Source organism: Sander lucioperca, chromosome 15 (assembly GCF_008315115.2).
Source record: "Sander lucioperca isolate FBNREF2018 chromosome 15, SLUC_FBN_1.2, whole genome shotgun sequence".
In the NCBI taxonomy this organism is placed as follows: domain Eukaryota; kingdom Metazoa; phylum Chordata; class Actinopteri; order Perciformes; family Percidae; genus Sander; species Sander lucioperca.
In genome coordinates, this window is record NC_050187.1 from 30,036,488 (window position 1) to 30,048,385 (window position 11,898).

General features: G+C 40.1%; 1 long non-coding RNA gene across 1 annotated transcript in view; it reads right to left on the reverse strand.

The window, feature by feature from the left end:
* Nucleotides 1–7,497: 7,497 nt before the first annotated feature.
* LOC116061749 overlaps nucleotides 7,498–11,898 on the reverse strand; it is an 18,808-nt gene continuing 14,407 nt past the window's right edge. Inside the window, exon 3 of the long non-coding RNA XR_004107803.2 lies at nucleotides 7,498–7,582. This is a non-coding gene — a long non-coding RNA (uncharacterized LOC116061749). The remainder of the gene's footprint in view (nucleotides 7,583–11,898) is intronic.

The following is an 11,898-nucleotide window of genomic DNA, read 5'->3' on the forward strand; positions in this document are numbered from 1 at the left end:
TCCACATGAAAACGCTTTTTGGTGCAAACGCACGCTTTGCATAGTTTTGGCCGATCGTCCAAACGAATCCTGTAAACGCATTGCCTGAAGACGCACTTTTTTGAAACCTGGTCCCAGGGGGAAAATATTCGAAAACGCCGCCCTCACGGCTTCGTTTGGACGGCGAAGCCGCATACTTGCATATCGATGATGTCATCGCCACACCCCTCGACCTCTAGCCTTCGACCTCTTACCCCGTGACGACGCCTCATAACAACAACAACACCTACATAAACATGCATCCGTCCTAATGGCCACAACGACACAGCACTGTAGCATATAGCTAGCTAGCTTGTGTTTGTTTTCTTTATCTACTGTCTGTTTGTATACTGCGCGCAAGCTTTATGCGCATGCTCTGCCTCTTCTTCTCCATTTTTGGTGAATTTCTGTAGCAGAAACAGCTCCACCTATAGGCCTGGCATATGACGTAGCGTGTTGAGTCATTTACAAATGGATCCGTTTAAACGCTAATATTCTTGAAACGATGCCAGGGAAGATGGGGGGAAAAAAAGATTGTTTTGGTACGTGTGGACGTGGCCTTAAAGTAAGTGCAGACTAGAAAGATTTGTGATGTTTGCGACACCAAAGTTGATTCAAGATCAAAACTTTCACCCCATTTCTTCAGTTTATATAACTGATTAATATAGTCTATATCTCCTAGAATGAAACTGTAGTCTTTGAAGAAAACATAACAACTACCAGTGAAGCAAACAAGAATCAGTTGTGCTACATGTAAATTATAACTAGGGATCAACCGATACTGGTTTCTCAAGGCCGATACCAGTTATGAGTAGTTAATGGAACCGATATGCATTTACAGTGAAAATGAAAATCTTTAAGTGAAAATTAAGATTTTGCAATGTTATAAACTCCAATGCAAAACTTTGTTTGAATGTCTTAAGCAATTATTTAATAAATTTGAAACTTTCATCACAATTTACAGTAAAAGATAGTCAGATATGATGTTGTGGGCCGGACATTAAGTCAGAGTCAGTGGTGAGTGAAACCGAAGCAGAGGGACAGACACAGAGCGTTAGTCGAGCCAAAATAGCACACTTTTTAATTCATTAACTTTGTCGGTTATCGGGCAAATAAAACGCAGATACAGACAATCTGCAAACTGCCAAAAAACAGCCCGATAATAGACCTTTTTCACGGCAGACATGTTGACATGTCATAGTAGGAAAAGCACAGATGTATTCAAAACCATTAATGATGGCTGCATTCCACTTAGGAGAGGCCCTGGTATTGTGCATGCTGACTCACTGAAATAACTTACTGGGACACTTGATGGAATTGAGCCATCGTTAAGGTTATCAATTTCAGCTGTGCTTTTCCTACTATGACAAGTCAAAATGTCTGCTGTGAAAAAGGTCCATTGTCCAGGGCCGATAATCGGTCTATCCCTAATTATAACGAATAAAAATGACTAATGTTTTAGTAATGTGATGATGACTACTGCAACTCCCTCCTGGCTGGTCTGCCTGCAAGCACCATCTGACAGCTCAGATCATCCCGAATGCAGCAGCTCGACTGGTCTTCAGCCTACCCAAGTACTCTCAAACTACACCACTTCTCCGCTCCCTTCACTGGTTACCAGTTGCTGCCGGCATCCGCTTCAAGACATTAGTACTTTCATACTTGCTGCGAACGAATCAGGCCCAGCTTAAATCCAGGACATGGTTAAACCCTACACCCCAGCCTGTCCTCTCTGCTCTGTTTCGGCCAATCTGCTTACTGCTCCATCACTGCGAGGGACACGCAGTGGTGGAAAGTAGCAAAGTACATTTATTCAAGTACTGTACTTAAGTACAAATTTGAGGTACTTGTACTTTTCTTGAGTCTTTTCTTTTCATGCCACTTTCTACTTCTACTCCACTACATTTAGAGGGAAATATTGTACTTTTTACTCAACTACATTAATCGGACAGCTCTTGAAGCTAATGTACTTCTATGTGGTTCTTGCTGTACTGAGTTTGTACATGAGTGTACCTTCATGGTTGAATGCACTCATTGGAAGTCGCTTTGGATAAAAGCGTCAGCTAAATGAAATTACATTTTAATTGAATGATGTCTGAGCCATCCCAACCAATGAGTAAGAAGTATTTAGCAAGGTCAAAAAATAACTGTAAAGGTGACTGCTTTATTTACAGTTCTCTACCTGAGATTAGTCTAATTTGCCTCACCAACAATCTGTGGCAGTGAGATATAGGGACATTTCATTGCTAATGAATTTGAAAAATGGGACACAAATACAATTGCATGGATTTAAAATTAGCTGACGTGCTCACTGCGACCTAGAACTGCAGTCATCCAACATCTCAAGTTATTTGTCTGCATCAGGAAACCTTTTTATTTCTATAACATGCTGATCTGGGACACAATAGAAACAGTTGAATCAGTGTGTTATGTCCCTAACACAAGACAGGCAGCAAAACATGAAATACTTGGGCACGTAACACAGTGTTTTATTGTACTACTGTGACGAATTATGCCACAAATTACTTATTTTGTTTAGGTTTTTAAGACCATCATTTCTCAGAGAGAGAAAATCTGCATCACAATGCAGGGAGCATATATGTATATGTTGAAGCTGTACATGAATTTATTTGAGTGTCATCTTTTGAGATGTTGCTGAAATAGATGAATGAAATGAAAATACATTCAAATTCATAAGAAAATCGGAAACATATTTTGGAAAAGACAAACAACCAAATCCGAGCCTTAAAAACACAGGGCAGCAGCATAGGTACTGGCTCCACCATCATTTTAATAAATACATAAATTATGTGCATGGCAAAGGAAGTGAGTCTTTAATATTTGAGCACATGGGTGTGTTGTCATAGCAACCCACACGTACAGTATGACTGTGAGTGGCAGCTGTCATTGATGAGGAGAGACAAACACATGGAAATACAGAAAGGAGAACAGAGGGCAGGAAATATAAAGGAGATAGGGTGAAGGGATTAAAGAGTGAAGAAAGAAGAGAAAGACCTAAACGCAAAAAGAAAGGCAAAAAGATTGTGAAAGAGAAAAGACAGAGCCTGAAATTGATATAGAAAGAGAGGGAGTGGGGGGTTGGCAGAGTAAGAGGTGTGAAAACCGAACGTTAAGATATGTACGGTGAAAAATCCTCCTCATACACACATTAAAATCTGCCCAGTGCGTGCATACACTCACAGATGGGTAGATGGGCAGGTGACAGATGGACAAACAGACGGGTGACAGGAAGATGTATTTGTTACCTAGATAAACACAGCCTGCTCAGTATAGAGCCACACTGACAAATAAGAACATGTAAAGATAGTACATGTGTTATTCAGTCAGGACATGGAACCCTTAGTGTACAAAGGTACAGTATATGGACAGTATGGTATTGCAAAAGAGCTTTATTATTATATACATTATACCACAGTTTCATTGCTGGGAAGTCCTACTGCGTCTTTAAAACTCAACCCTAGAACTGAAGCTATATATTAGTTATATTTCATCCATTACTGACCATTTGCTTGCCATGCTGATGGCAATGTCTTGGATGCATGCTGTCCACTCTGCCTTTTCCCATAAGGCATAGTGTATCTACTTGTAACACATGGCATGCATGTATACAGACAAGTGGTACAAGAGAAATCTGCTAATTGATTACATTTTAAACTAACCCAAACTCTTGTTCTTCATAAAACACAATCTATAGCTGATCAGAGGATGAATCTATATCAAATATTTAAATATAAAATTCATGATAATCTGAAAGCTACTGATGGTGGTTAGTGTGTGCAGGGCAGGGCGGTAGCTGTTTATGCATTATACATTATAGGTATATAAAAAATGTAACCAATGCAGTCACATTTGGCTGCTTCTGGGGATGAAAGCTAAAGGTCATATTTGTTTAAGGAGGCAACTTGTCCTTTGGGCCCCATGGTATGATGGGTATGTCGGTGGTTTACGTTGCTTATGACCCGAGGTTCAACTCCAGCCAAAACAAGAAGACTGTGTTTCAGTATTGAATTACAGATGATTAAGCTTAATGGGTGTTTCCAGGTCTTCGGGGCAAAATAATGGATATTTGTAGCAGTTACAGATATAGGTTATTTTCAGATACAAGCTCAAATATATCTACTTGTGTGTCAGCTAAATTGTTTAAGCTTTGAATTAGGTTTGGTGTTGTAATGCTCAGATCAAGGACCAGAGGGAGAGAGTTTAATGTCGCATCATCAATATCAAAATGTTCCCAGTAGTCCCTCTCCCTAGTCAAATCATGCACAGTAATATGACGACCAGTGAAGAACAAAAGTGGCTTCACCTTGTAAAATGTTATTGTCCTCTGTGAAAATGGAGTCCAAGAATGTCCTAGGTGTTCTGCCAGTTACACAAAATTTAATAAGACTTTATTAGGACATGGTAAGATACAAGATTCTTTAGTGCGACTCCAGTTTTACACATCGCCATAAAGTTTAAAAATATGGAGAAAATTCCTTTTCTTCAGCTCACGTTGATCCTTAGTGCCTTTTCCAAGGAGTGCCTGCAGATATTAAGCCCATAAATACGCCTCAAACTGTTCCCATATTTAAAAAAGTCATGGACACTTTTCTCTTGCATCAAGCCTTATTGATGTAAGTGGCTCTGATGCATTTTTTTTTTTTTTTACATAAAAACTTGGTGCAGCTGTAAACCATTCATCATTTAGCTTGGACCCACTGAAAGCTCCCCAATGAGCCCATGTTGGCTCAACACCCGACTTTGAGAACCACTGTCGCAGGTTTTTTTTTACACCCGGCACTCTCAGCCTTGCAATCTGATAGGTCAAAGAGGCATTCAAACCATAGTGATGGGTCTCGTAAAATATTGCTAGCTGTGTTTCATTAGATGCTTTTAGCAACCAGGGTGCTAGTTTATGATCTTCCTAGCTTTAGCCTGCCTTTTATTGCCATGTTCACATAAGCGTCCTTCTGAGGAAGCTTTTCACTGAGCACATGTGCCGGTAACTGCTGCATAAAAGCCATGATACCCAGGAGGGAATGTTCTAGTACTGTTGTGGGTACTTTGTTGTTCTGACAGTACGCGTACGTCTCTAAATCACTGTCATACCCATAATCACAATAAAGAATGCCCTCTCAGGTATTATTACTGTAATAACCCACAACAGGCTGCAGTATATGGAAATCATATTTCAGTTAAAGTGTGCTGACTGCTTGACAGAAGAAAACGGAAAAACTCTTTCAGCATATTATCTAAACTTCTCATCATGCTCACCGGTTTATGAAACAAAAAGATGTTTTGCTACAGTGCGGTCTCCTAAACCTGGCGAGTTATGATGCCCCCACCTCAGCTCTGATAGATTTTCCATGCGGCACAACCCAGAGCAGGTTATTGGTTTTATAAAATGGGTGTGTATGTCGGTGTCTGTGCCCTGCCATCCATCATGCTGCGGTGGTTAACATGGCAGAAATCCCCAACTACGAGACACACACGCAGAGCTTCCCTGCTTCTCATAGCTCCGTGTACATCTGTCTGACCTGGAGAAGATTAGATTGAGGCACTCCAGGTAGAGAATGAGTGTGTGTGTGTGTGTGTGTGTGTGTGTGTGTGTGTGTGTGAGAGAGAGAGAGAGAGAGAGCTGTCAGGGGAACTCAGTTGATTTAATCTCTGTTCTCCTCTCTTCAGAAATACTAGAGATGTGGCGCACACATCATCCCACACACATTTTAAAGCCCTTTTATTTGAATCCACCGAACTAAAGAGGAATTTGCATGAGATTTGAAATGTTAAAGAGGTTGAACAAAACAGTGCACATGTACACAAACACACAGATATACACACTTATATACAGAAACACACACAAACGCGCGCCCACACACACATACACACACACACACACACACACACACACACACACGGTGAGCTTTGTGACTTCAGGCTTAGGTGCCCCTAACACAAGACATTTCACTCTGCAGCCAAACTAATACCTTCCTCTCCCACTTTCTCTCTCAGTAAAACTGATGCAGTGTTTTCTCCCTCGGGTGGGATTCCTTTCCTCTCTGCCACACACCTGCTGTCTCTGTCAGCAACACACACGCACACACACACACACATACTGCAGCATGTCATTCCTTGTGTAACTTGAACATCACAGTGAGCCTGCACACTGGGTCGTCTGAGTGTAGGCTACTAACAGATAAACTAAATCAAAACGTTGTAACATTTGAGAAAAAAAACACATTCTTTCTTCTTCAAACAAAAAGATTAATACGTAAGTAATGAAGCACACACTTGCTCAATTCAAGTATGACCAGTAGTTTATGTAAGCAAACTTTAGGTAGATATTGCTGTGCATCCAACATTACTGAGTCAATTTTCTGGGTTGATGACTCTTCACTGCTGTTACACGCATTTAGCATTATCCTGTAAAAAAAAAAAAAAAAAAAAAAGAAGCCAGCCTCCTGGGTCGATATGACTTGGGTCGTGCAAAGTCATCCCACAACACACCCAGTGCCAAAGCAAACAAAACAAAAAGCACAGTTGTAGAAAGTAACTACATTTATTGTGCACCGCGCGACTAATGGATTTGCTCCTGCCCCGTTTGTACCTGCGTTATCAAGGCATAGAAAACACTTTGAAGGCAGACTGTTCTGCATTTAAACATTTATCACGTCACTGAACTTTCTTGAAAGAGTTACATCCAGGTAGCTGCTACTTTCTCCCTTGACAACAGCTATTCTTCTCTACACGGATGAAAGAAAGTGAGACACAGTGAAAGTCAGTGAGATACACAGTGAGTCAAAATGACACAATGAACCCAATCACATTTTTAGTCATTGTACTGCAGTAGTAAAACACATGGTCTTATATTTGTGCTAGGATCATAGACTGTTAATATTAATGGACAAAGCATCCGGTTCGGCGAAGTGCTGCAAATGCGGAAGTGCCTTAAACCTGAATTCCAGCAGGGGGCGACACGTGCAGTTGCAAAAGGAGGTCGGTTTCTGTAGAAGTCTATGAGAAAGTGACCCACTTCTCACTTGATTTATTACCTCAGTAAACATTTTTATAATGAGTTTATGGTCTCAATCGCTAGTTTGAAGTCTTCTGCAACACAGAATGATGTTCATTTTTTGATTTATGTTCTCGTTGATTTTAAAATCGATGATAAAGCAGGGGGTGTTTTAGGGCGTGGCTATGATGTGATTGACAGTGCGTAGCCTGTCTTATATGTAATATAACTATGGTACAAAGAAACCTAGCAAAGCTAAATCTTACCTCGAATTATGTAATCTAGCTTTCAGCAGCAGTTGCATCCAGATTGCCAGTGAAAGTGTGTAACGTAGAGTGTAAGCAGTGTTGCAAACTCTCAGCTAATGTCACAGTCAGATACTGCCCAACAGTCTATGGCTCTTCCCTCACTCCTCCCTCTCATCTAAAATCGTCACATCCGCAACTAAGATGGCTGCGTCTGTAACAGCAAACTCGACGACTCATAGCAGATCTCCACAAACCAATGGGTGAGGTCACACGTGCTCTGTCCATTCATATTTACAGTCAGTGGCTATGATGTTATAATTTTGGAGAAGGTGTAGAGACAAATGTTACAGAAACATCCAGCAGTGTCCTGAGATGATCACTACGTCACTATCTCCTCCTGCATGTGTGGCACGGCCATTAACAGGGGAGCTCTGCTCATTGGTATTCTCTCTCTTTACTGTAATGAACTGTCATTTTTATTTATTTGTTGTTTATTTGGATAGGGACAGATACAAAAAACATAGATTATTACATAAAGAATATTCCGATGCTTGTATCACAGTGTTTATAGCCATGGCAAATTCGCAACACCTGTCCCTAGAAGGGCTTTTAACAGTTAAAATAATAAAGGAATCAAATTTTTACAGTGAATAAAAAATGTCATGATGGGATTACTTATGCAAAGTTGGTGGTGATGTAAAATTGTTGCATAGCATGCCTTTAGCCCCATTCTGACAGGATTTATGTCTCTTCGGGGAACTGTGGTGATTTTAATATTCCAATCATTGTTCAGTGTATCATGTTAATCCTATCCTGAGATTAAATTACAGCCTCAAACATTTACTGGGTTTTTTGCACACTCATTGGTCCTCCAATGATTTAGGTTCTGTCTAGATATTGAGCTGTTAGTGTAGGCGTACCTGTCAGTATTTGTTCATGAAGAGCTCCACTTACTGAAATTCATAAACTTTGCACACATTTTGTTCTGTCAAGTGTGCAATGGAAGAATTTCAAACAGTTATTGCCAACCCCTTTATATCATTTATACAGACAGTCCTGATTGGAAGTCCAAGCGAAAATAAAGACAATTAAAATTTTATGTTGTACTGTCAGTTACAGTAAAGGTTTCTTAGCTGTAGGCTGCCTTCATGTACCTGGTTTTATGTCTATGTCTATCATGGTTGAAATGGGAACGTGCCTATGTTCCCACAGCCCTATATTCCCACATTTCTAAGATTTTTTTTCCAGAATTAGGCCCTATGTTCGTGTAACCCCTAATCCACCCTAACCCTAACCCTTGAAGGGAAATGTAGAAACACAAGACCTAATTTTGAAAATGTCCTAGAAATGTGGGAACATAGGGCCTAATTTTAAGAAAAATCTTAGAAATGTGGGAACATAGGGCCTAATTTTAAGAAAATTTTTAGAAATGTGGGAACATAGGCCTGTGGGACCATTGGGCTGTGGGAACATAGGGCTGACCCCGTTGAAATACTCAGAGGGATGAGTCCATTTACTAAGAAACGTGGCTGGGGTTGATCACCCACACCCCCCTGGAATATTCACCTTGTCCGAGTGGGGCTTATGATTTTTAATGAATGTTCTGGACATGATATAGGCAGCGCGTTATTAGATATATAGCTTTTTATTGTCATTCAACTGTACGCACAGAGTGCACATATGAACGAAATTCCGTTCCACCGGCTCATAAATACTGCTTTAACTAAAACAAAAAGTAAAAAAAAAAATACAAATGCTACAGAACATAACATTTAAATATGACATTAAAAATAATAAAAAATGAGTTTGAAAGCAGCATAATATTATGATTGTACATATTGAATAGCAGCATTTAAATAAAAACACGTTATTGCACGTTTAAGTTTGCACCCATAAATTACTGTGGGGGTGTTTAGATAACTGTCCGATTCCAGAATACATTTATAGTATTTAAAAATGGTATGAATTACAGTGTTCAGAATGTGATGTTAGTGTAATTAACAAAGGACGCCGGAGTTCAGGTTATATGTTCAGTCTCCATTATGTTTAAAGATGAAGAATTAAGGAAGAGTGTATCCATAAATACTTAATTTCTAGTAATGTAATGCTAATGCTCTCCATACAGGACCAGTGAGTTTCTCCTGATACCCAGAAACATTAACGTTAACCTTAAAACCAGTCATCCGGGGCCATACTAGAGAGAAAAATGGATATTCAATTAGTGTAATCCTCCCACTGTTCATGATTAGTATTATCCAATGTGCCATTTTGCGATGTCTGCACATTACTGTGTGTTTATCTGCTGAATCCTTTATTTTTCCACGCTTTACAGTGCTTCTAACTCGTATTTAATCTTACTTGGTGTAGCTGTCCCATGGTGCATTGGTGCACTGCACGGCTGCATACTCTCCTCCTCCTATACAGCTGCATAACGTGACATGATTCTAACTTATGTGGAGTGAAACAAATGTTTTACTGACTTTAATATGCATACAAATTTATTTAAATTTCCAGGTTCTAGCCGCATTGCAGAATACATTTACAGAATAAAAATCAAAACAACAAATTCCCGCCCTACTGTGGCGATCAAACATTGTTTAAAATACAATAAAGACACTCTTATTCGTTTGCTTCGGCAGCCAGCCACGGACAACTATTTATCATTCATAACACATCATAGAGGAGGTGAGAACATCTTTGAGCTCTTAACACCTTCCTACTGATAGCTGTGAGCAGGGGGTGTTGTGTGATCCCATTATAACACACAGGCTTGTTATTAGCAATACAGTGTCAATGTAACCATTTATCTGCATCTCCAAATCCATTACATACTGTACAAGCATCTATCCATCCATCCATATATCAAAAAACCCTATAACCCCTAAAATACAAGCAACAGCTCTTAATGTGATTTCACAGACTGCAGGTTATACTGTATATAGACCCAATCCTATGTGCATTCAGCCCTCAGTGTTACATACATTGGGTGGTAGTGGTGGTGTTGAAAATAAGGAAGGTGTGAAATATGTCATGAACATTACCGAGCATGCACATAATTCCTGAAGCTAAAACTGACAGGGTTTGCAAAGACTCCTCCAGACTTTAGTGGTAATTTAAAATAAAATGGTACTAAACACTAACAGTAGAGGGAATTCACAGAGCTTGGTATCAGTTTATTCCCCCTTATACCCACGGCCTTCCCCACCAATTATTCTTTTTCTCTTTATGTCTTTCTTTATCTCCATGTCCCTTTCTTCCCTCTACTCTCCATTTAACTTTTCTTGTCTTTTGCTTTCCACCGCTCAAATTTTTCTTTCTCTCTCGCCTGCAGTCTTTTTGAGTTTTTCTCCTTCAGTGAGTGTTCTGGATGGTAAGTCAGAGCTGTTAGAATGAAATCAACCTCACTTCTGCTCTGTGTGTGTGTGTGTTTGGGTGTTTGTGTGCGTGCACGGATGTGTGTCTGTGCACATGCGTGAGCGAGCAGAGCTGTTAAAGTGAGATTGATCCATTGGCTCCACCTGAAAGGGGTAGAGAGGTCGGCTGAGTTTAATTTCTACCAGTTTTGTCCCCCTCCCTCTGAGAAATGCCGACAGGTTGGCCAAGTTTCTGTTGCAACAGACTGCTAGTTTCCTCACAGAGAGGAGTGGAGAGTTTGGCCAGGTTTCAATCCTAATAGTTTATCCCTCTTTTATCAGGCAAACTTTGGCCATGTTTCAAATCCCAGTAGAAGGGCAGCCTGGCTGGCTTCTTTTCAAATTATTGCTCCTTTTATTACAAAGGGGCTGGGAGGTCGGGTGAATTTCTTTCCTGGTAGCTGGTTCCTGGACACCCTGAAAGCCTTTCTTTATCTGCACTCGACTCTGCCTTTAGTCATCACTCATTTCATCATGAAGCCAAATCTGTTCATGTTTTGCCTTCCTCGTCTTGATGTGACTTAAATCAACAGCAGCATTTTTGCCATCTCTACCTGTTATACTGTACGCTGCATAATATGTACAGAGTTTGCAATGAATTGTTACCAAGCAATCCACTTCTGAGGCTTTTGATCGTTAAGTGGGTCTGCAGCTGCGATATGTTAAAGTATATAAAGATCTATCATAGACTATAAAACCATAACAAATAAGGACAAACAATTACAAACCAACATTAATCAGCCCTTACACTTTAAATCATCCGTGTGCCTTGAAGGCTTAGTGGTATAAAGCCTTTCTGAAACACCAGAAACACTTTGACATTTGGTGCTCAGGTCTGCACATCTTGACTATCCTACCTTAACTATTCCTTCTGTCTATGCGGCATGTCTGGTGTGTTACTGCTGACAACTAAAAACCACACGGAGCGTCTGTGTGTGTTACTGTTTAGGCCCGTATCATGCACACAACCTCCCAGTTTCCAATCCATGTCAAGAAAGAAGGCAGTGATTGGCTGAGGAGTACCAGAAACTTGTTCCAGGGTAAAAGTCATATCAGGTGGTTAGCGGAGCATACTGTAATTAATAAATATAAACAGCATTAGAATAACAATTGAACTGGCATTAAAGAGCTTCTCCTGAAGACAATACACAAAAAATAATAGCGCGTTGATATAGAACTAGATGGTTGTCGTAGATTTTTATTTTAT